The 26,346-nt window shown below is 41.5% G+C and overlaps 1 protein-coding gene across 1 annotated transcript in view; it reads left to right on the top strand.

The window, feature by feature from the left end:
* The window catches only part of LOC143286919 (tyrosine-protein kinase HCK-like), a 36,944-nt gene extending 28,438 nt beyond the window's left edge, over window positions 1-8,506 (top strand). The window contains exon 11 of the mRNA XM_076594871.1: window positions 1-8,506. This exon is cut by the window's left edge and continues 1,132 nt beyond it. The gene's annotated coding sequence lies outside the window, so the exon portion shown is untranslated.
* The last annotated feature ends 17,840 nt before the right edge of the window (window positions 8,507-26,346 follow it).

Genomic DNA, 26,346 nt, shown 5'->3' with positions numbered 1-26,346 from the left:
TAAATGTTGCCTACCTTATTCTGAGTAAACAAGTTTATCAGGCGTTTTGAGGGGAACGACATGAAATCTTTTGCAAGCCAGTAAATGTACTTTCTTGATGTTGTCAAAACGGTGTAAACCCAAAATATTTTGCTGAGCACAATAGAATTGACCAGGTTTTTGAGTCAAAGGTTTTGAGGAAGGCATTTCTTTACAATTACTGAATGCTCTGCAAGGAAAATGGAGTGCTCTTTTTGCTTTAGTTACCAGATGCCCCATGCTTGTATTTGCATATAAGGTGGTTGTGAATCCGAGGAAACAATGTAGGTATTCACCACTTCAGTTTCTCCATCTTCATAACACCATTTTTCTTTATTACCAAGGAAACTCCCTACCTCTTTCTGAACACTATTATTTTTGTTTTTTTATTAACCACTTGACTGCCTCTGACAAGTAATGTTTCGTCCGTGAAGGGCTGTCACCTCACTGAGATTATAACAAAGAGCATTACAGGTCAGCCACCATTCTGCATTTGGGCTGCCTCCTCCTTTGTTGTATTGCTATCGGTCAGCAAAACAACTCGTTTCATTGACAAGTTCACAAAAACTAGGACGTGCGGTTACAACGGACGCCACAGTGACTTCACGTCCCCAAACTTCAGCAGTGAAGGGGTTAACCTAAAACTTCAACATGTCAGAACACATTTTCAAAGAGTCAGGTTGAGTCTGCAGGCACCCCTGAAGACAGAGTATGGCTGCCTACATGGCGGGGTAAAACAGTCATTCACAAAAAGAGCCCACTCGTATACATACGAGTGAACGTGGGAGTTGCAGCCCACGAATAAAGAAGGAGAAGGAGAGTCTGCAGGCCTCCTGATGTAGTTGCAACCAGGCTCCGTCATGCGCAAAGTAGTAGAATGAATACTTCATTTAAAGTGGGTAGTAACTGCATGCTGTGAACCCCAGTTTCATTTCGATTGGCTAACTCACTACCCCAGTTTCATTTCGATTGGCTAACTCACTGATAAAAAGTGGACAGAGTGTCAGACTTCGTCCACAACCCTATCTCACACGCCACAGGACTTTAGAAAACAAAACAAAAACAACAACAACAACTGTGTTTTCTTTAATGGAACATATGCATAACATAAGAGAATCACACATTGACTATAGGCAGCAAATAGATTACCCTTTCATCCTTTCATTGTGTGTAAGGCTTGTGGGAGGTTTTTTGTGTGATTTTTTTAACTAAAAAAAAAAAAAAAATTTGCAAAGACATGTATACAATATACAGAGAACTGTGTGAACAAACCGTATAAACGCCTTTATTCAAACCTTCATTTAGTGACCTGACAATTACACGTATCCAGGATACTTCCAAAAGAATTAAAAAATTCAGCAGAAAAGCCATCAGTACCTTGACTCTTGTTGTTCGGCATATGATTAAGTGCCTGGGTAGCTTCTTCGTAGGTAATTTGTGAGAGTTTGTTCTGATTGTGAGACAGGCGCCATAGCCGAGTGGTTAAAGCGTTGGACTGTCAATCTGAGGGTCCCGGGTTCGAATCACGGTGACGGCGCCTGGTGGGTAAAGGGTGGAGATTTTTACGATCTCCCAGGTCAACATATGTGCAGACCTGCTTAGTGCCTGAACCCCCTTCGTGTGTATATGCAAGCAGAAGATCAAATACGCACGTTAAAGATCCTGTAATCCATGTCAGCGTTTGGTGGGTTATGGAAACAAGAACATAACCAGCATGCACACCCCTGAAAACGGAGTATGGCTGCCTACATGGTGGGGTAAAAACGGTCATACACGTAAAAGCCCACTCGTGTGCATACGAGTGAACGCAGAAGAAGAAGAAGAAGTTCTGATTGTGAGACATTCAACTAACAGCTGCACAAAGTTCTGTTCTTTTAACCCCTTGAGACCTGTGCCTGAGCGTTGCTCTGGCTTCAAAATTTGTCTCATTGATTAAATGTTGGTTTTCACACGTTCCTTCATATGCATAAACCATAAGGATTTACGCTAATTACACGTTGGGCTTCTTGGTATCCATTTGAAACACACAAGAAACCCAACACTACAGAAGCTTCTTTTACTTTATCTTCTCTGTGGGAGCCTTGTTCTAACACTAATTTATCAGTTTTTTGCAGTCTAAAAATTGAGTCAGTCGGGTAGCCGCCATCTTATTGAATGCTTAAAGTCTAAATTTAGACTTCAGTGAGTTCATCTTTTAAACACTCTCACACACAAACTGTCATGGTCAAGGGAGGGAGGGAAATCCATTTAGAAACATCAAACTGTCATTTGCAAACATATGTTACTTCCCTTAAAGTGTTCTAGTCTCGGTAAAAAATCACAAGATTCTTACGCTTAAATCTAAGCGGAACAGGATTATGGGATCTTTAATGTATATATTTGATCTTCCGCATGCATATACACATGAAGGGGGTTCAGGCACCAGCAGGTCCGCCTATCTGTTGACTTGGGAGATCGGAAAAATCTCCACCCTTTTCCCACCAGGTGCCGTGACTGCCATTCAGACCTGGGACCCTCATATTTAAAGTCCAACTCTTTTAATCACTCTGCTGTTGCGTTCGTTAAACTGTCACTGCACTAGGCTGGGCTGTTCAGCTCTGATGTATATCTATTAGGAAAAAAAGTATTCGAAATGGGTGGGCTCCAGTTGCATCATGGGAACAGTGGCTTGTTGTACAGTTGAACATTCAGGAGGATGGAAGATTTTTTTGTTCTGATGTTGTTGTTGTTGTGGTTTCAAACGTAGATGAATGCACTCTTCTTTTTTTATTTTTTTTTTTAAGCTAATGTTTATGTATATGCTCAATCCAAGACCAAGTTTCATGGACTAACATGGTAGTACTGTGTGTGTGTGTGTGTGTGTGTGTGTGTGTGTGTGTGTGTGTGTGTGTGTGAATACAGCTTACTTCGTATCATTTCCAGTCTTCTCAACTATCTTTGGATGTTCAGTAGAATGCAAAATCAAAAATGTACAGACACTGAAGTCATCTGTCTTGGAGACCAGGGGGTGGGGGGCTGCATGAATATGTCTCTGTCTCTATGATATGTATTACTGTTGTGATTTTCTGGTTGATTTTGTGTGCATTCAGTTTTGTTTATCAAAAGTGTTATGCATTTTTTTCTGTAAAAAATTATGCAGCCAAGTTAAAATGTTGGTCACTGGCAATTAGAGCAATGATCTCATTTGCTTGACTCAAGTTTCAAGAGACAAAGGGAAATCAACAAGTGTTCAACTGTCTTCTTGTTGAATAACATAATTTGAACAACACAGTTTGAACAGACTCTCGGTGTGAATGGTTTTAGCCCTACCCATATAGCGTAATTTCCAGCGCAGCTTTTTAATTCACATAGCACCCCAGTGCCGTATCAGATGTGTCTGTAAACTAAATTCTGACCACCACTTGGTGCCAGCTTTCACAACAAACTCAAGGTTTTGACTACATCCTTGATCATGATGAATGCACAATCTCACACTGAACAGCAATATTTACATGCTTTCCTCTGTTCCATTCAGCATTGTTCATGTTCACCATGGTACTGAATTAAATCCGGATCATATCCGATGCTGCATTTGAAATGAACATATTGTGATTAGTCGTTCGGGTGGGAAGAAAAAGCAATGTTTGAGTTGGGGCTAAATAGTATTTAGAAACTTTAAAGAATATGGTTTTTGTTTGTTTGTTGCAGTTGATAATTTGGGTTTCAGTTGTGTGTTAAATCCAGGATCTTTTGACGATATTTTATGTCAGTCATCATTATTCCTCTTTTGCAGGATTCATTACTTTGCAGTTATACATATATGTTAAACAAGACATAATCAAGTATACAGACATGCAGGCAGACACGTACTTGGTGAACACATACACGCACAAAAAAAACCAAAAAACAACCACCACCACCAAAAACGCACACACACTGAGATATATGTTCCTCTGTTGCTTTTTTTTTACTTCCTAATTTTAGTTGGGTTACCCTTTGCAGGCAGTTGTAGGAGGTAATATTGTATAAAATAATTTTTTCCTCGCATTAGACTAGGTGCATTGAAATTGAAGTGGCTCATGCTTTGATCAAAATACACTGAAGGGGACAGGTCACTGTTATTGGCCCTGATAACTGTTTTTGAAAGTTCTACCCATTCCCACCAACCCACAATTTGACGTTTTTCATTGCTGTTTTTATAAGGAAAATTTATTCTTTTTTTCAGCATCTTTAGATATTTACACCATGAGTTTTTTTGTTTTGTTTTTTAATGAATACTTACATTATACATATATTTCTGTATATATGCTCAAGGTTCATTTTGACCATGTGAAGTTTGATGTTCTCATATTTCTTTGTCCAGCTGTTCTCAGTGTATTGTGTACTGGGCATGACTTGTGAACGGAAGTCCAAGATTTTGTTATTTATTTGTTTGATCCTTCGTCCATCTAGAGGCTGCAGTGTTGGCTTGGGTTGTTTTCATCTCCGACTGCTAACATGGCTTATGTGTATTTTGTCGTTCATTCATTTCCATTTCGTGATGAGTTTTTGTTTGTTTGATGGGTTCTTTTTTAGATATATATATATATATATATATTGTTTTTATTAAGATACGTCTCACAATATTTAGGGTTTTTTTTTTTTTTTATTCATCGTTGATGACTAATGTTATGTCTCTTGTGTTATTGTTACTGAATTTATTGATTCACATTCCTTTGTGTATTTTTGTAAATGGATCTGTTAATTCACGTCTGTTTGCATTCTCTCATCAAGTGTTTTTGTTGTTGTTGTGGTTTTGTTCTTTAAAGAAAAAAATGGAGAAAAAAATGTATATATATATAAAATTAAAATTTTCACCAAGAGTAGTTGATAGAGCTTTGTGTGTGATAACAATGTCATTCACATCCATTTGCATACTTTCATCAAGCGTTTTTTTTGTTGTTGTTTTGTTCATTAAAAAAATAATGAAAAAAAAGTATGTATATATATATATATATATTTACCATAAGTAGTTGATAGAGCTTTTTTGTGTGTGATAACAATGTCTTTAGAAAATCTGGAAATCTTTTAAGGTATATTTTATGCATTCCCATGAAGAGGGGAAAAAAAGAGATTGTTTTAAATGACTTTTTATCGCTGAAAAATCGTTTTTTTGGAGGGGTTTTTTTTTCAGAAAGCCTTGAATATTGTCTGAAATCTTTTTCTGGACTTGACAAGTGGTCATTTTTTTCTGTCTGTATTCTTTTTTGCACCTTGGTTGTGTGAAGTGCCCATTGTCAGTTTTGTATGCCTGTTATTATAAATTGTATGATTTTATTCATTAAGTTTGATAATGTTATGTTCACATTAGTTGAGTTGTTGGGTGTTGTTGGTTTTTTTTTCTTAATCCTCTGTTAAAAAAAACTGACAGAAAGGTAAACGTTAAAAACATGTCGTAGGTTTAAATGTATGAATATGAGCGTATTTGTGCTTAATTTTCTTTTCCAGTTTTTTTTTCAGTGTGTGTGTGTGTGTGTGTGTGTGTGTGTACAGAGATAGATAGATAAATGGATTTTATTTGGTAGGCTGGGCTATACAGTATAAGCAACAAATGTAACTGAATCCTTTTCCTAGGAGATTAATAATCCATGTTGAGATGATCGACTGCACACCAGTTTGTTGAGACACATGCTTTTGGAAATTTTTACATGCAACAATGCCTTTCTGTTGATTTCCACCTTGCGTAACATTTCTCCTGCATGCATCGATGACATGAACCAGGCTGACCAGTCACGGGTAAAATGTTTGTGGACCCCTGCGGTCGTGCCTTAACTCACTCGCTTATTTACTTCCTCTTTTGTGTTCGTGGGCTGCAACTCCCATGTTCACAGGTGTTATACTGTGTATCAGTGGGCTTTTACATGTGTGACTGATCTTACCTTGAAATTTTTTCAGACAATATTCAAGGCATTCTTAAAAAAAAAACCCACTGAGACAACCATGTGTTTGTTCTGTATTGTCCCTGTGTTCTGTGTGGCTAGTTCAGGATTAAAGAGGCTATGGCAGTCTTGAATGAAAGCTTATTTGTGTTTGCACATTTCTTCTGTCATTGCTCCTGTGTGCACATGTCAAATGATAGGTATGAGGACAGGCCCGGTGCTTCCTTTTTTGAGGAAGTGTCTGGGTTTGTTTCGGTGTGCCTTTTGTTTGCCGGTGCCGGTGTGCTCGCTAAGTCGGTGGCGTGGGCGGTATTGATTTGAAGTTGTGTGCCTTGTGGGTGGAGAAAGTTAACACTTTTTGCTATTTGTTAATGATTTTACCTTGACATGTGGGCAGCCATACTCCAGTTTCACAGGGTGTGTATATGAAGTTGCTTACTGAGAAATTTTTGCTTTTTTATTTGACCTTTTTTTTTATTTTGGTGATTTAAAAAAACAAATTTTAATTCTTTTTTTTTTATTGTGACTATTCCATTTTTTGTGGTTCTGATTCAGATGACGGCATCAGTTGCTTTGCTGAGTTTTCTTTCCTCCGAGACTGGGACAGAAGGCTATGCCTGTTGTTGCTGATTACACAGGGGCAATAATATAATATATTTAGTTCAGTTTGTCATTGTTACATTTGTTTTGGCATTAAGATGTTATTCGTATTTAACTCTAATAGTGGAGTGTGCATGGGAAGTTTGCTGATGAAATTATTACTTATGGTCCATGCCTCAAATTTATTTTTCTTGTCGTCTCTTTTTTTTTTTTTTTTCTTTTTTTTGCATCCATCTTGTTTTCGCCAAGCTGTTTATAATGTTCCTTCTTGGCGTGTTGGGTTATGCTGCTGGTCAGGCATCTGCGTAGCAGATGTGGTGCAGCATACATGGATTTGTCTGAATGCAGTGACGCCTCCTTGAGAAAATAAGAACTGAAACTGATACCCTCTTGGCTGTCTCATCATAAGCTGCTGCTTTCTGACAGTTTCCAAAGGTCTTGTCTTCTGCCAGTAATGTTTCCTGGGCAAACTGATTGCAGACCCCAGTCACAAACTGGTCACTGAGTGCTCTTGAGTTGACCTGAGTTGACCTGCATCAAACTTGCGTTTGGCTCTTGCTGCTTTTCGTTTGGATGTAGGTTTTGCAGGCGTTTCAGCATCTGTTACTGTCTGATGCAGTTATGTCATTCTCCGCTGCAGTGGTCAGTTTTGGTTGATAATGGCATTTGAAATGTTCAGGTAGTGTCTCTGTATTTGTATTTTATTTCTTTATTTCTTTTTATCACAACAGATTTCTGTGTGTGATATTTGGGCTGCTCTCCCCAGGCTACACTACAGTGCCACCCATTTTTTTTGCATTTTTTCGTGCGTGCAGTTTTATTTGTTTTTCCTATCGAAGTGGATTTTTCTACAGAATTTTGCCAAGAACAACCCTTTTGTTGCCGTGGGTTCTTTTACGTGTGCTTAGTGCATGCTGCACACGGGACCTCAGTTTATCGTCTCATCCGAATGACTAGCATCCAGACCACCACTCAAGGTCTAGTGGAGGGGGAGAAAGTATCGGCGGTTGAGCCGTGATTCGAACCAGCGTGCTCAGATTCTCTCGCTTCCTAGGCGGACGCGTTACCTCTAGGCCATCACTCCAAACCAGTAGCAGGAGGCATGCATCTTTGAGTGGGCAGAACGTTGTTCACCCAGCAGAGCAATAGTAACATGTACTTTTTCACAGTCAGCTGGGTTGTTTGCTATGAAGAACGCTTCAAGTCTCTCTCAATACTCACACCGCTCAGTTTCTGATGTGTACGCTTTGATTTTACCTAAGGTTGCTAGCCTGTTCACCAGCTGTTGTGTCAATAAGTGAAAATGAAAGGAAGGCAAGGCATGTCTTGGTCTGTTTGTGAATAATCTGTCTTGTCAGCAAACGTTTTGGTGAACACTCCAGAATTTGATTGAAAGAAGAATAATGTCTTAAAGCCATAACCAACCAAAGAATGATCAGTTGAGCTGGATATATAAGTGTGCTTGTGTGTGTGTGTGTGTTTGTGAGGCACACACACACATGCACACATAGGCACACAGTGTTTTTACATTCCTTGTGCCTCCAACTTAAGCTTGTGGACATTCACATGTTTAGTTATTCCATTTCTACTGTGATTGATGAGTATTTTTGTGTGTGCCCTGAATTCGTCCCTATTATCATTATTTGTTTATGAAAATATTTTCGATAGTCCCTTGTTTAATATTTCACAGTTGTGTTGTGGAATGAAAGCAACTTGCTTAAGTTTATTTAAAAGCCATGAAGCTGGTTTTGACAGACGTTGTGCCTTTAACTTTAACCACTGTTGAACTTTCAGCATCAGATACCTTTTTTATAACCATGAAGAGAACATGTGATAGCAGTTATCTGTGTTCAGACAATGCAAAATGTTCCTCCAGTTGTCTTCTTTTTTTGGGGGGGGTGGGGGTGGGGAGGAGGCAGCAGTTGACTGACAGGTGTAAATAGTTCTCTTGGTTTTGTTATTCAACAAAAAAAAAAAGAAAAAAAAAAGAATGATGCACTACATCTGTGCATAGTAGTAATTCAGTAGCTCTGTTGCCAACAGCGGTGTAATCAGATATCTGGAGCATGCTCAGTCAACCTGCCATTTGAACTTTTAAAGTCTGTTTATTGGAGCTATGGAATGTTTCGGTAATTAACTTTTTACTTAATTTTCACTTCATTGCGTTTTGATGCATTAACTTAATTGTTGTTTTATATGATTCTGTATTGTCAACGTCTTACGCTAAACAGTGGTAGCTCTCAAGGCCTGACAGTGTAGCGTGTTGGGGGGGTGTCAAGGTCAAGCTTCTGCTTTTTTATAAATTATTTTTTTGAAATTATTCATTTTCCAGAGCAGTTGTAGTGTAACGGCTGTGGATCAGTCAGCATGCTTTGAAACCTTGAAATGAAAAGTGAAAGTATTGAATTTGATTCAACGGTATCTGGGAACATCACACTTACATTCCTGAAGATTTCTATATTGTCACTTGGTTTTCCCAGTCCATTTGTGGAACACAACTGCTGTGTTTCGGGGGGGGGGGGGGGGGGGGGGGGGGGGGGGGGGGTTGTTTTCTTTTGTTTTGGGTTTTTTTTTTCTTTTCTTTTTTTTTCTTCTTTTTTAATTTTTTTTAAGAATATTTTCTTTTTCTTTTTTTTCTCTCTCTTTTTTTTTTTTTTTTTTTTTTTTACATCCAGATGACCAGTAATGACCATTGATGAATGAATGGATTTGTTATTTTTGTAGCCAAGTGTGCTGCATGGCTTCTGAGAGATGAAGCCAACTTAAGCAGACAGCGCAATGTATGCTGTTCTGATTGAGCAAATTACTGACCTGAGTACATTACTGACCTACGGCGTACCTATGTCTGAAACAAAGACGCTTTACAAATTTTCAGACCAAGCCCATTTACATAAACACTCCAAATATTTTATAAAACCAAATCTATGTATCAAATCACCATTACATGATGATAATCATGTGTACATGTATTTGTAATCTTATGGTACACTTGATTTTTTATCTAATCCTTTGCGGTCTGAATGTTTTCATGTTGAGGTAACATCATTTCTCTTATTCGTTATTTACTCCTAAATTCTGTATGCTGATAGCCTGTGTGGTAAGACCACACTTTTATAGTGTTCAGATGGAAATACATCAGGTATTTCAATGATAAACAACAAATTTTCGTTATTGGCACACAATGATGTGACACCACACCAACCGGCTTTTGTGTCAGTGATCTGCCAAATTGAACTTTGTGTTTGTTGCACTCACCATTTCATTGATATCTCTTTTACTGGATTAGAAAGCTGCAAGTTTCATACATGGTCAAACCTATTTCGCAACCCCCTTTAAACCTAGACTATTAGGGCATGCTAACCCGAACCTGATTTTCGGAATTTATAATTTTTCTCCCCTCAGCTTGTTTCCGAGGTTTGGTTAAAGTGACTTAAATCAAGTTTTCAAATTAACCCTTCAGAATTAAAACTTCTTTTGATATTCATTGAAAAAGTTGTGGCCAGCTCTTTCATTTGCGACTGATCCTACACAGATCGATTGAGTAATTCTTTAGCAATCTGTCCCAGACCAAGTGCAAACAAACACAATTTACCCAAATTTTTTACCTGACACGCCGGATTTTGGTGGAACACAAGATGCACTCTTAGCAATCCAGTTGCAGAAGATTAAAAAAATGAAGCTTAATCACCACCAACACTCATTTAAACATATTTTGATCCGTGCAAGAATATTTCATGGATGAGGCATCTGTTGGACTGATCAGCCCAGGCATTGTGTTAACTTTTAATCAGTTCAAGGGATAAGCTTTACGCATCTCACGCTCAGTGAGAGAAACAGCCTGCTGTGTGCACATCTTTCAACTGAGCAGCAAAACCTAAATTTAGAACACATGCCATACATAGCTGTGTTAGGTTTTTGTTGCATTCAGCCAGATGATTTTGTGTCGGTCCATTCAGCTAGTCTGGTCACTGAGTGGTCATACCATATATGCTAGCTATTCCAATGATTGCATTATGCTGTGCCCTTATTGTTTTATCCTTCAGGTTGCCAGTATGTAAACTAACAGCCACTGAAATGATAATTTGGTGTCATATACTGTACCATGTCAAACTGATGCAAACTAGGCCTATGGTTTGCTCTGTTTGGCCAAATTTCGCGCGGCTAACAGTGAAAAGATGCCCCTCTTAGTCTGGCCCGCTCTTAGCCAATCAAACGCCTCTAACAGCTATAAGCGCTGGCCAAGGCTCTCCACACCATCTTGTCAGGTTTTCGCTCTGTCTCGTCTAACGGTACCTGGACGACTGGCTTATTCTGGCCCAGTCACAGACTCTGTGCCAGAGTCATACAGCCAGACTTCTAGACCTGTGCTCCCAACTGGGCTTCATCACGAACCATGAAGTGATAAACCTGTGTTGTGACCAGTATGGATGATGATTTCATTACTCATTTTATTACTGTAGATTATTACATCCTTCATGTTGTTTGTTATGTATAAAAGCTATTGAAATAGTAAACCTGTTTATTGACCAGTATGGATGATGATTTGATGACTGATTTCGTTACTGTTGATTATTGTATCCTTCAGGTTGCTTAAAACAGTAAACATGTGTTGTCACTAGTATGGACAATGATTTTTTGGACCACTGATTTTGTTACAGTTTGTGTGTTGGTGTTCACCTTTCATTGCACTGGGCTTATACTTCCAGTATATATGAGAGTGACAGAATGACAATATGTTTAGTAAACTACAATGTGCTTAGTTTTCCATAATGTCTGTGTGTAATATTCTGTTGTGATGATGACAGCATGTTATTCTAACCCATTTCTTAACAGAATTTTTCATTTTTCAGAAATCTATAAAGACTTTTTGCTTTTTTTTTCTATTTGTAAATACACTCCTATTCATGAAAATAAACTTCTGGATTTTTTTTTGCTAAAATTTTTTATTTTTATGTTTTTCAGACACACACTTGAAGCGTGATGATGATGATGATGATGATGATTTGGATACTTATATATAGCGCCTATTCTCGGTCGGAGACTAAGCTCTAAGGATTTTACAAACTCGGGCTCATTTGCACAACAGGATGCCTACCTGTGTAGAGCCAACTGACGGCTGCCTTTGGGCGCTCATCATTCGTTTCCAGTGTCATTCAATCAGATTTCAGGCATGCACGCACGCACACTCAGACAAATATGTGCATATGTAACACGTTTCCTGTGTCATTCAGTCGCATTTCAGTAACGCACGCAAATATACTCAGACATGCAACATTTTACCTGTGTGACCGTTTTGTTTATTTACCCTGCCATGTGAGCAGCCATACTCCATTTTAGGGGGTGTGCATGCTGGTTATGTGCTTGTTTCCACAGCCCACTGAACACTGACATGGGTTACAGGATCTTTAACGTGCGTACACACACGAGGGGGTTCAGACATTAGCAGGTCTGCACATAATAATATGTTGACCTGGGAGATCGGAAAAAATCTCCACCCTTTGCCCACTAGGCACCGTTACCGAGATTCGAACCTGGGACCCTCAGATTGAAAGTCCAACGCTTTAACCACTCGGCTGTTGCGCCCATCATGGTACAACATAGCGGGAGGGGGCAGCATAGATATCTTCAGGATACACACTTCAAACATGTTTGGCAACAAGCTGAGCTTTGTAAAGCACTCTAATGAAACCTGTTCTGAGCGTGCAAATCGGCTAGAGAGTTACTGTCTTCTTTTGAAATGATAACGACCAATGGTCTGTGGTCTGCAGGAACAGGGTTTATTCATATGATCTGGCAAAATACAATATGATACAACTGTTCAGTGGTTTTTATGACTCTCTCTCTCAATCAATCAATCACTTTATTGTCTGAACCAGATTACAGAAATTCGCCTTTAGGCTCGTCTTAGAGAAAATATTATAAGAGATAGTAACTTTTAAAAGTGAAGACCGTCATTCCATCATTAAATTTAATCACTCACACGAACATGGCGGGAAATAGTAGGTGGTGAGGGATGGAACGGCGTTGCGCTGTCTGTCTGTCTGTCTGTCTGTCTCTCTCTCTCCTTCTTCTTCTTCTTGGTTGTCGAGGGCCCACAATCATATAAATTGATTATTCTGGCACCTAAAACTGGGGGGATTCGCTACTACTATCACTCTCTCTCTTTTTCTCTCTCTCCTCCTCTTCTTCGTTGTCGAGGGCCCACAATCATATAAATTGATTATTCTGGCAATTAAAACTGGGGAGGTTTGCTACTACTACTACTACTACTCTGTCTCTCTCTGTCTCTGTCTCTCTCTCTAGTGTTATCGTAGCAATAGAAAACGATGGTATATCCTGTGTGTGTTTGGTGTCAGCGAGTTGACGGCGTGAGATTTAACTGAAGTAGCGTGACAGTATATGCCTGTCTGCAAAAGCATGTGTGAACTACCCGAGGAATACAGCACAAAGTTATATATGAGTAAGTTTATCGTGCAACACCATATGAACACATCTCTCCCTTGTTATATATCAGTTTTACGTTACGAAGATGTATTGTTATCCTCTTTTAAAAAAAAAACAAAAACAAAAAAAAAAACACCCAGTTATTCTCATTATCTAACACTCACATACACAAAGAGGATCTATGTTCCTTTCTTGCAAACACGGCAACATCTGCCAGTGGACATTGCTCAGTTAATCGATTTCTGGATCTGGACCTGGATGCATACGTCGCAGGAGCCAATCAACGGCTATAAACGTGACGGAACAGGGAGAGCGCAAAAATAGTTTAAAAGGTCACCACTTAGTCCTAACAGTCTTTCCTACAGGTTCAGGTCTCAATGAGGAGCCACAACAGGTATCTACAGGTTTAAAAACTGGTTAAAATCTCTTCTGCTGTCTAGATGTTTAGGAGGCAGGTGATTCTGCCAAGCGCTGATGTAAATGCACTGGCAGAGCCTGCTCTGACGATGTCCTCCTCCAGATGGTTCCAGTCCATCACTGTCCGCACGAAGAAGGAATGTGCGTACTGTTCTGTGTTACTGATAGGTAGCTGGAAGCCACGACTGTTTCTGACCACGCGACGTTCGACGATGTTGGAGACTTTGAAGTCCTCATACTTGGGGGTTCGTATCCGTCTGCGGCCAGCACTCACAGGGGTCAGGAAGTTTTGGGGGGAAATGGCGGGGATGAGATCTCCAGCTATCTTATACACCAGGCCTAGTCGTGCCAGTCTGCGACGATCAGTCAGTGGAGGGAGATTCAAATCCCGCAGCATTCGGCTTACACAGCCTGGTTCTCTGGTCCTGTAGTCCTTTGTGATGAAGCGTGCTGCCTGTCTCTGTACCGTCTCCAAGGAAGGAAGGAATTTTTGTTTAATGTCCCGTCACACATATCGGTGATTGAAGACATTTTGTAAAAGTATTTATGAATACATCTGAGTATTATCGGTTAGAAGGGGTGGGAGATGTGGATGAATGGAGGGTTTGGGGAAACTGGGCAAATGAGGGTAAAAATGTGGGTGAAATTTGAAAGAAAAACAAAACAAACAAACAAACAAAAAAAACAAAAAACCCCTCTAAATACAGTTACAGGAAATTACTTAAAGGACTTCGTAAAAGAGAAGTCGTTAAACTGACAAGCGAAACAACTGATAATGAATGCAAAAAGTCAAAAACATCAACGTTCTCAGTCACTTGTGAAGACACACTTTCGTGTACAAAAGGCTTCATCAAGCTACAGTGAAAAATTATATGCTCAATTGTCAGGTTATTAAAGCATATACACTTGACATTAGAACAATACTTGGTCCGTAATGAATTTGATAATAGCCTGAGAGCTAAGCTCAGAATTGGTCTACCGTCTCCAACTTCTCCATGTCCTGTTGGTAGTATGGGTCCCACACTGTTGCTGCATATTCTAGTCTGGCTCTCACTAGTGCGATGTACGTCAGGCGCCTACACTCCTTTGGGCAATTCTGGAGATTCCGGCGTAAGAAGCCCACTGTTGATCCGGCTTTTCGAGAGATGTTGGCAATATGTTGTCCCCATTTTAGGTCATCTGAGATGAGCACTCCTAGGTACGTATTTTGCTGAACCTGTTTCAGGAAGACTCCATTGAGGCTGTATATATAGGTTGACTTGCTCCAGGAGGACAGGATGTAACATTTCTGTGCATTGAAGCGCATGCCCCATCTCTTGGCCCAGTCCTCAAAGTGCCTCAGGTCTTCCTGCAGGGTGATGTGGTCCTGAAGGGTGTCGATGTTGCGGTACAGTAGACAGTTGTCCGCGAAGAGTCGTACTTTTGACTTCACTGCTTCCGGTAGATCATTGATGTGGCACAGGAAGAGTAATGACCCAGTTGCCCATAAGTCGAATGGAGATAGTGTAATACCTTCACGCTGTGTGTAAAACACAGCAGCCTTCGTAGGCATCGCGTCATGTATAACCGAGTGGTTAAGTTGGACTTTCAATGTGAGGGTCCTGGGTTCGAATCTCAATAACGGTGCCTGGTGGGTAAAGGGTGAAGGGTTTTTCCGATCTCCCAGGTCAACAGAAGTGCAGATCTGTTACTGCCTGAACCCCCTTCGTCTGTACACGCACGCAGAAGGTCAAATACGCACGTTAAAGATCCCGTAATCCATGTCGGCATTTGGTGGGTCGTGGAAACAAGAACATACCCAGCATGCACACCCCCCAAAACGGAGTATGGTTGCCTACATGACGGGGTAAATACACAAAATGGTCACACGCGTGAAATGTTACATCTCTGTATGTGTATATGTGTGCGTGACTAAAACCTGATTAAATTACACGGGAAACGAATGATGAACGCCCAGATGGCAGCTGAGCAGTCTGCTCTACCCAGGTAGGCAACCTGTTGTGCAAATGACCCCGAGTTTATAAAGCACTTTGAGCTTGGTCTCCGACCGAGGAAAGACGCTATATACATATCGATATCATCATCACCATCGTCATATTTTCAAAATTAAATGTTCTGGATGAATGAGATCCGTTAAGATAAAATACTCCCCATACTATAATTATTCAGATTGGTGTCCCATGACATCGCAGAATTTACTGCTCCTGGTAGATGTATGTATTTATTTAACAACTATACCAAACAGAAGATGTTTCTGTTTTAACTAATATGATGTAAAATGACCGCTATTTATCAACATGTCGATATGTAAGATAATACATTGACTGAAAAATCATTTCAATTTTGTGTGTGCCCTATTTAGAATTGCATGTGTGTTAATGACTCTCTCTGCACATACAGACACACACACACACACACACACACACACACACACACACTGAAGAGAGAGAGAGAGAGAGAGAGAGAGAGAGAGAGAGCAGGGTACATAAATAGATTGTACACAGAAATAGCCTGCATTGCTAAATAGTATAATAATATTGTTAGTAATAAAAAATTTTTTTAAATGTACGTGTATTGTGTCCTTTCTAAGTCACCGGTGCTAATATTAATTCAGCCATAATTAGGCACGATCACACAACACGAACGGTGAACGATCACGTCAGTGATAGTTTTTACGCGCGCGGTGTTGGATGCTGTGAAATCCAATGAATTATTCACGGCTTTCCGTGTGAGTGAGACAGGCAGACAAATAATGTGAGCAAGCAAGAGAGAGAGAGAGAGAGAGATAGAGATAGAGAGAGTCAGTCAATCTAATGCGTGTCTGCGAGGAAGGTGGCAGAATGGTTAAGAAGCTCATCTGCCAGTCTGTACAGAGAGTCCGCGAGGTTCGAATTTCCGCTCTCGCTCTTTTTTCCCCCCAAGTTTGACTGGGAAATCAAACTGAGCGTCTAGTCATTCGTGATGAGACGATAAGCCGAGGTCCCATGTGCAGCACGCACTTGGCTCACTGAAAGAGAACCCATGGCAACGAGAGTGTTATCCTGTGGTACAAGTCTGTAGAAGAAATCCACTCTGATAGGTACTCAAATATATGTGCATACACTCAAGTCCTGACTAAACGCGTTGGGTTACGCTGCTGGTCAGGCATCTGCCAAGCAGATGTGGTGAAGCGTATATGGATTTGTTCGAACGCAGTGTGAAACTGAAAACTGAAACTGTGTGTGCTTGTTCTCTCTCCCTCTCTCTCCCTGTGTGTGTGTGTGTGTGTGTGTGTGTGTGTGGTGGCTTGTTTGCTTGCTTGCTTCTGTGTGTATGTCGGTGTGCGTTTGTGCGAGCACATGCTCATGCCCCACCCCGCGCCCCCACCCTTCCCACCTTCCCAGAAAACGACTTTCCACTTTCCCCTTTCTGTCTCGAAATTTCGCCAGTGTGACTTCATCAGGAGAGCGGGATGTTTTGTCTGTAATATACGTCATCACCTACGTTTTACGTCACCATAGATGCTGTCATGAAAGAGATTGCCAAAGTATTGAGTTAATTCAGATAACTGACTAAATAACTGACATAGAAGTGTGTGTGTGTGTGTGTGTGTGTTCGCGTGCGCGTGCGCGCTCCGGTAGTCAGTGGATTCACACGCCCCTACACCCCACGCCCACTCACTGACATCCCCCCCATGCCCACTTTCCCCGCCCCCAAAAGTTACAGAACCAGTCCTCACCAATCACCACTCTTCTAAATCAAAGGGCCTCCATCCACACAACCCCCGCCACCCTCCATCCCCGCCTCCATATCCCCCTCTCCCCTCCCTCCCCCTCCCTCCCTGACTCCCTCCCCTCCCCTCCATTCAAACCACTCATCACACTTCTTTCTGTCTCATTTCTCTCGCGCCGACGACGACGTCGACGACATGACTGACAAGTTGCCCGCACAAAATCCCTCGACGGTTAAGTCTCGGGAAGAAAAAAAACAAAGAAACAGAAAAAAACAAACAAAAAAAAAACCGAGCTACCTCAATGCTATTGATCGGCTGGTGGTGGAAGAAGGGGCGTTCAAACATTGGGCGTGTCCCTGTAACCAACAATTAACGCAGCTGCGTTGATTAGTATGATGTACACAGGTCGCAGGTCCACCACCATTTTACCTATGACGTTGGGCGGCTTACAGGTTGTGTGGCGAGGGAAGGGGAGGGGGAGTCTTAAAGCGAGTGGATGAAAGGAGGGTTAATTTGAGGGACCGTAGATGACAGGGGAGAGGAGGGGAGGGGACAGGAAGGGGAGGGGGAAGGGCGCGGGTACTTAACTCGGCTGGCTGACCACCTGAGCACGTGCAGACCCGGTGTGTTGACCACTGTGTTTAATAAGTCACGTTGGCTGTATGGGAGGGAGGGTGAGGATGTGTGTGTGGGTGGGTGGGTGGGTGGGAGAGGGGTGGGTGGGTGAGGGGGATGGTGGAGGGTGGGGGGGGGGAGTGGGGTGGAGTCCAGTCAATACATGTGAACTTTTTGTTGTTGTTGTTGTTGTGTGGTTAAGGTTGTGTTTTGATCTTGCGCCTTTTTGTTTTGCTTGTTGGTTTGGTTTCTCTCCAGTTTAGGTGTCTTGTCTGTTTCTGTTTGTTCATCTGTCTGTGTGTCTGTCTCTGTCTCTCGTTGTTTCACACACACACACACACACACACACACATACTCAAACGAACACAGGATAACAGTCTTCAGTGAATATAAGAAAAACATGGGCATTCCGTGATACAACGAAATTCATCACCGACAGTATTCACGTGACATCTTCTACATGATACATAAATATTCTGTTGGAATTCCATTCACCTGCTCCGTTTCAATCGGTAAACGGTGATTATTGCAATCAGATATAAATTATTGAATCATATTCGTACTGGGCAATCGGCTAGTATGTTGTTGTTTTTTAATTTTTAATTAAAAAAAGAAAGAAAAAGATTTCCTCTTTTTCAAGCTTGTAACTTTCACACATGACCTTTTTTTATGTCATGAACCCATCCATAATCTTTCAAAAATATCCAGCAGTAATGACTGTGTCATGAATGACATGAATAATCTTAAAAAAAAAGAAAAAGAAAAAAAAGAAAAACAAAACAAAACAAACCAAACCAAAAACCAACAACCAACCAAACGAAACACACACACACACACACACACACACACACACACACACACACACAAACCCGTCTGTGATACCAAAACGCAATTAGGTCCCGTTTCAGTTGAAATGCGGTGAACATTACTTTTTTGAATACATTGTTTTCTGACTCACCAGATATGAGAAGTCAAAAGTGTAATTTGTCTTCATTTAATCAAGTTCGTGAATATTCCATGTTCACCGTACAAGTTATTTACTGTACTTGTCTTTGATATGAAAGAAAGAAAATACCAGCCGCCGTGGCGAAGTGGTTAGCGTCGCGGACTGACGGCTGGGAGGACGCGGGTTCGAATTCCTGCGCAGGTGGGTTTTTCGGCCCGTGGCCGGCTCCTACCCAGAGCTGAGTGTGCTGTGGGCTTAAATGGGGAGACTGGAACCACACAGCCGAGTATCATCCACTTCAAGGATGCGTCTTTGGGTGTGTTGCTCTAATTACCTGACCAACACTGCAAGTGTCTGTATCTCTGGGGCCTGGTTAACGCCGGGATATCATTATGACAGGAAGCGTAGAGTACAGCCTTGTCACGCAGTCCCAAACCAAAATGGACCTCCATAGCAACATCGTCAGCGTCATCGTCATCCTCCTCCTCCTTCATCGTCATCAATATAAACAAAACAGTCTCAATAAGTCTGTGGCCTTTCATGCCCTGCTCTCATGGTAACCTCAGTTTCGATACCCCTCCACTTCTGTGCTTAGGGTGAGTCCTGTCAATGTCTTCAGTGTCGGCAGATTCATGGCTGGCTGTTGTTTGAGGGACGTGGTGGCGGTCTCCACTCTGGGAGGGACGCTCACTCAGTCTGGCTCCGCGACTAAGCCATTATTGTCATTAGTAGGGGGCTTAGTAGGTGGTGTCCTAAGTGCGTTAAATCAGAACAGGCACCACTGAACACCACCGAAGTGACTCAGCAGCAGTGCAGGGTCTCCTCTGGTGTGTGGCCTCCTGGCGACCTAACATCGATGGTTCCCTGCGGACTGCCGACGCTGGAACTGTGACGGACGAACCCGGGTGGGGATGTGTATAGGGGAATCTAAATGAGTGGCGTGGAAGTAATGCCACTGAAACGGTGCAGATGGTGGGGCAGCAAAAAAATTAAATAAATAAAATAAATGAAATAAATTATTTTTAATTTGCAATTTCTCCAAGATAGTATTTTTGTCCCTCTACAACCATATGATAAAATCGGAATATAGTATTTTTGTCCCTCTACAACCATATAATAAAATCGGAACAACCGTTGACTGGTACAAATCAAAGGTAACATCAAAAGGTATTTTTTCATTTCTAGATGTTTGCATCAATGGATATAATGTGTTTTGTGCTTGTTATAGACATTATGTCAATGGCAAATATTCTAACGAAAATCCATTATCATATGGTGTCCCAGAGGGATCAGTCCTGGGCCCTATTCTGTTTGTTCTGTATGCTAACACACTGTCTGTTGTTATACACAGTCACTGTCTCTCGCACGAGAGCTTCGCTGACGACATTCAACTCGATCAGTCACGACGGGCGCAATAGCCGAGTGGTTAAAGCGTTGGACTGTCAATCTGAGGGTCCCGGATTCGAATCACGGTGACGGCGCCTGGTGGGTAAAGGGTGGAGATTTTTACGATCTCCCAGGTCAACATATGTGTAGACCTGCTAGTGCCTGAACCCCCTTCGTGTGTATATGCAAGCAGAAGATCAAATACGCACGTTAAAGATCCTGTAATCCATGTCAGCGTTCGGTGGGTTATGGAAACAAGAACATACCCAGCATGCACACCCCCGAAAACGGAGTATGCCTGCCTACATAGCGGGGTAAAAACGGTCATACACGTAAAAGCCCACTCGTGTGCATACGAGTGAACGCAGAAGAAGAGAACTCGATCAGTTGGCTTGTATTGCTGAAACTGATAAACTGATGACACAAATGCAAAAGCGTATGTCAGACGTGAAGCCTTGGTTGACCTTCAACAAACTACAGCTAAATAATGAAAAAAACGGAACTGTTGCTTGCTTGCCCCAAGAAATTCATGAACCACTCATCTGTCCCTCATTCTCTTCTGGTTAACAACACAGCCATTCCTGTCTCCCAATCAGTGCGGAGCCTCGGTGTTAGTCTTGACCACAGTCTGTCATTTCAGCGACACATTTCAAACATTTGCAAATCAGCTGATCTTGAACTGGGGGACAGGGCTAGCTGAATCAAAAACATGGGCATTTGTATTTGTATTTTTTTATCACAACAGATTTCTCTGTGTGAAATTCGGGCTGCTCTCCCCAGGGAGAGCTTGTCGATACACTACAGCGCCACCCCTTTTTTTTCCATTTTTTTACCTGCGTGCAGTTTTATTTGTTTTTCCTATCGAACTGGATTTTTCTACAGTATATTGCCAGGAACAACCCTTTTGTTGCCGTGGGTTCTTTTACGTGCGCTGAGTGCATGCTGCACACAGGACCTCGGTTTATCGTCTCATCCGAATGACTAGCGTCGAGACCTCCACTCAAGGTCTGGTGGAGGGGGAGAAAATATCGGCGGCCGAGCCGTGATTCGAACCAGCGCGCTCAGATTCTCTCGCTTCCTAAGCGAACGCGTTACCTCTAGGCCATCAACTCCTTTGGAAGGTTCTCCTGTAATTAACCCCTTGCCTGCCAGAGGGAATAAAAAGAAGAAAAACAGTAGAAAGAGATGTTTCAAGTCGCAAAACTAGCTTTGAAGTTGTTGTTTAAAAAAAAAAAAAGGTTATCCTTTTTTACGATTTTTGTTGTAATCTGGGGATGATAAATTAAGCGGAATGGCTGGCGGTTCTCAGCATGGCCTAGTCTTATTTGCTATACGGAGCTAAGTGGGTGGGATACTGTGTCATGAACTGTATTTTGTGGGTTTGTCTTAGTGGGTTTTTTGTTGTTGTTGTTGTTGTTGTTGTTGTTTTTTTTTTCGTAGATGTGACAGTTTTGTGTTGTCGCGGTTGAGCATTTGTATGGTTTGACAGTCCTGATATGGCCTTGTGCGGTCGGCTGGACTATAAGCCACAAAAGCCAAAAAACAAAATCAGGCCATAAATCAAATCCCACAGCAATCAGTCCAAAACCAAGAAACTTGACTGGAGATATATACTACTCTAGATCAAAGGTGTGACGTTTCAGCCTTCTAGATGTATTTCCCGTCTTTGCTGATGTCATCAGTGACGTCACCATGGACGACGTATCACGTCCTATGGAGATCAAGGGGGTCAAAAATGAAAATTTCAACTAAACAAAAATATTCAAAAGGTACAAGGTGAATCACTTAACTGGTTAAATAAGCATACATATATAAGCATTCAGATACTCATAAACTCACAAAAACCACACACATTAAAAAAAAGAAAAACAAAGAAAAGATCTGGAATGGTATAAATTACTAATGTAAACAAATCGAAATCCAAATCGAAACTTTTTTTATTGAGGGAAAAGGAATAGGCACTTATCGGCCTGTTTTCATCCTACCCTCGTAAAGAAAACGTATAAACTAATCTAGGAAATACAAGAAGACTGACAAAAGAAGGAAAAAACAACAACCAAAAAACCCACTTTGCATGGCAACAATAACAAGAACAATAAATGGCATAGAAAATACACAGTTCCCCACAAAATAACATTGCTTTTGCGTGAAGGAGAGAGGGAAGAAGAAGGTAAGAGAGGAAGAGATACGAGGAAGGAAAGAGAGGAAAACTGTTGAGAGAGAGAGAGAGAGAGAGAGAGAGAGAGAGAGAGAGAGAGAGAGGAAGAGAGGGAGGAGGGAAGAAAAGAGCAAGGGAGGAAAGGAGATAGAAAAATAGACAAGGATATTGAGAATACATCATTTGTTTATCAGTCTCAGTAATTTCAAGGATTCGTAGAAATTAGCTCTGACATTAGATGTTTATGATATAGTCTTTTGAAGACACTGAGACTTGAGTTTATATTAAGTGTAGCTGAAATAGAATTCCATAAATATCCACCAGAGTATGTGAGACATGTTTTATAAAGATCAATTCTTGGCCAAGGCAAGGTTATTTTATGTGTGTGACTGTGACTATTTACTGGAAAATTACTTATGAGAGAGGGTGGGGCATAACCTGATAATATTTTGAACATAAATATGGCTTTATTATATTTAAGTTTAATTTTCAATGGCAATATATCAAGTTCTATATAATCAGAAACATATAAAGAGGACGATTTTAGAATAACTGATTTAAGAGCACGCCTATGAAGACTTAGGAGTGGTTTTAGGATGTTATCACTCGCTGAATCCCAGACAGTTGAGGCATAGTTTATATAAGATTCAATGTAGGCGTGAAAAAATATTTTTCGAGTATGTAAATTTTAAAAAATGTTTTATTCTAGAAAGCTGATATACCTTTTTGGAAATAGTTTTACATAACATTGGTATGTGATCAGACCAGGTCAAGTTGTTATCAATAATTACCCCAAGAACCTTGTGACTGTCGACTTCTTCAATGACTTTGCCATTTATAAAAAAGGAGGAGGAATTAGATGCAAGAGTTTGACGCTTCTGTCTGGTTGTAATCAACATGTATTTGGTTTTTTGTAGATGCAAACTCATGTGGTTTAGTTCAGACCAATCAGTTAACTGATTAATACTTACCTGCAATGTTCTGGAAACTTCAGAGAGTTTAGAATTGTCAACGAGTAAAGTCGTATCACCAGCAAACAGTTCACATAATGCAGTGATAAATAAAGGTAAATCATTTATATAAATGGAAAACAATATTGGTCCCAACACAGAACCCTGAGGAACACCATATTCAATAGGTAATAGAGAAGATTCTTTTCCATTAATTATCACCAGTTGTTTCCAATCAGATAAAAATGAGTGCAAGAGATCTAATGAATTGTTGGAATGTGTAAACAAAGAGAGGTAGAGTGTGAGTTCTGTTTTCAATGCATCTCTCTCTCTCTCTTTCTCTCCCTCTCTTTCTGTGCGCGCACGTGTGTGTGTGTGTGTGTGTGTGTGTGAGTGCAATGGCCCATGCTGATATCTATATAAAAGAAAATCACGTGTTGATCTCTCTCTCTGTCTCTCTCTCAACAAATACATTGGCCACTACTCTTCGAGAATCACGTGCTGAGTTCAATTTCTTAGCTCTGTGTGTGTGTGTGTGTGTGTGTGCCGTTTGTTTTTTCCACATAAATCTAAACATGTGCCACGGAGAGAGATCGCTTGTCAGGATCGGCATTTTGACAACTGTGGACTTGACTCTTTCTTTCTTTTCTTTCTTTTGCGTTCGACAGCTACGCAGTCAGGGTCGAAGTCCCAGGGATGCCACAAACTCGGACGTCCAGCGAAGATCGGGTACTGTCCCCCAGAGCTTGTTGAGGTGGGCCCCTTTGAGGCTGAGGGCCCGGCACCGTCTCCCCTCCCCCACCCCCCCGCCCATGGTCCGGGAAGACGACACCACATCGGTCTAGCGTTGTCTGAGTAGCCATGTGTCGTCGAGTGCGTGCACAGCCGGTTTTGACTAGATCACGCCACTGTGGCGCCGTCTTCGGTGATCTTCTGTTCTGGTAACGGTTTACAGTTGGCCGGGTTTTCTCTTGGGAGTTTTCCTACTTTTGGAAGGACTGCCTGCTGAGGCTAACGGACTCCATCTGCCCGGGTTTGAAATCAGAGTTGTCCTTCTCCTAGACTATGTGGGTCCACGGCACCTTATTCCATATTATTTGGTGCAACCCCCAACGGAAGGGCTCCCCCATCCGCCACCCGGGGGACGCGCCCCTACGCCGTATAGTCCCAGCGCGAGGTGGACTTGACTCGAAATATGTGTCCGAAGAAGGCACTCTGACAAGTCACTTTCCAGTCAAAGCCTCTTTACTACCGGGTCTAAAAAACGGAGAATGCAGACTGAGGAGCATTTCCGTTTTGGAGTGTATTTAATTCAGACGTAGATCTATGCGTTGGGTTCTCTCAAGCATATTGTTCATCACGTTTTGAAGTAAGAATCCAAGCCGTTTAGGAACACGGATCGACGCACGAGCTCAACAACGGAAAACGAACTGATCACATATGTGTGTTCTCACACACGCTGTGAAACAACCCCCCCCCCCCTCCCTACCCCCTTGATTTTCTCAACGGATTTACATTAATCTCATGATCGACCCCTGGGCCTTTGAGATTTACCATTTTCCGTAAATTTACGGGAAAATCTCATCTCTGAAGTGTGTCAACTGCGTATAAAAGAACTGACAAATTTACGTAATTACACATTTCATCGCCGTTCAGCACAGTATCTGTCTGTCTGGTGACAGTTATTCTAAAAGAAAATCCTTTGAGACATTAAGATATAAGTGAAAACAGAACAGGGGAAAGATTTTGACTTGTCTAACACCCGCACAATAATGAAGCAAACAAATTTCTTTCCATAAAAACAACAACAACAAAACCACCTTCTCACACACTCTGTGAACACCCTCCCCCCTCCCCCCCTTTATACCCAGGGACTGATAACTATTACACAAGTCCGTGTTCTCACACACACTGTGAACCCCTCCCCCTTCTCTCCAGGGACTGATAACTATTCACAAGTCGTTCTCACACATGCTGTGAACCCCCTCCCCCCTCCCCTTCTCTCCAGGGACTGATAACTATTCACAAGTCGTTCTCACACACGCGGTGAAACACACCCCCCCCCCCTTCTCCCCCCCCCTCCCCCCCCCCCCCCGCCGTCTCTCCAGGGTCTAATAACTATTCACAAGTCCGTGTTCTCACACACGCTGTGAAACAACCCCCCCCCCCCCTCCCTACCCCCCTTCTCCCCAGGGACTGATAACTATTCACAAATCCGTGTTCTCACACACGCTGTGAAACACCCCCTCCTCCACCTTCCCCACCCACCTCCCCAACAACGGACAGAAATGAATAATGCACTGGTGTCTTCTCCTACCCACTCATGTGTGTGTGAAATCGGTGATTTCAGGTTTTCATCTGCTGCAGCGTTCTCTTTCTCTCCTGTCTGTCTGTCTGTCTCTTTGTGTCTGTCTGTGTGTGTGTGTGTGTGTGTGTGTGTGTGTGTGTCTATTTCAGTCAGTCAGTCATTCAGTCAGTCAATCAGTCAGTCAACCTATCATTCATTCATTCATGCAATTATTCAGTATTATTAATCTACCAGTCAACGAGCCAGCCAACTAACCAACCGAGGGAGCAGGAAGAATTTTGTTTAATGTCCCGTCGCACATATCGATGACTGAAGTCATTTTGTTAAAGTGTTTATGAATACATTTGAGTATTATCGGTTAGAAGCGGTGGGAGATGTGAATGAATGGAGGGTTGGGGAAAACTGCGCAAATGAGGGTGAAATTTGAAAAAAAAAATCAAAATACAGTTACAGGAAATTACTTAAAGGACTTCGTATAAGAGAAGTCGTTAAACTGACCGGCAAAACAACTGATAATGAATGCAAAAAGTCAAAAACATCAACGTTCTCAGTCACTCGTGAAGACACACTTTCGTGTACATAAGGCTTCATCAAGCTACAGTAAAAAATTATATGCTTAATTGTCAGGTTACTAAAGCATATGCACTTGACATTAGAACAATACTTGGTCCGTAATGAATTTGATAATAGTCTGAGAGCTAAACTCAGAACTGGTCTGTGAATCTGACCAAAGTCTGAGAGAGTCAACTGGCGAAGTTTTAGACTTGAATTCAAGCACCTATAAAAGTCTCTTTTTAGTATATTGCTTATTTCCTTGTATGACAATGGGCAATATACTTTTATACTATCTGTATGATTCTTTGCTCCCCTTTTTGCTGCCCTGTCTGCTTGGTCG

This window comes from Babylonia areolata, chromosome 10 (genome assembly GCF_041734735.1).
Source record: "Babylonia areolata isolate BAREFJ2019XMU chromosome 10, ASM4173473v1, whole genome shotgun sequence".
Lineage (NCBI taxonomy): Eukaryota > Metazoa > Mollusca > Gastropoda > Neogastropoda > Buccinidae > Babylonia > Babylonia areolata.
The sequence above is the reverse complement of the archived record's forward strand: the minus strand, read 5'-3'. Positions and strand labels throughout refer to the sequence as shown.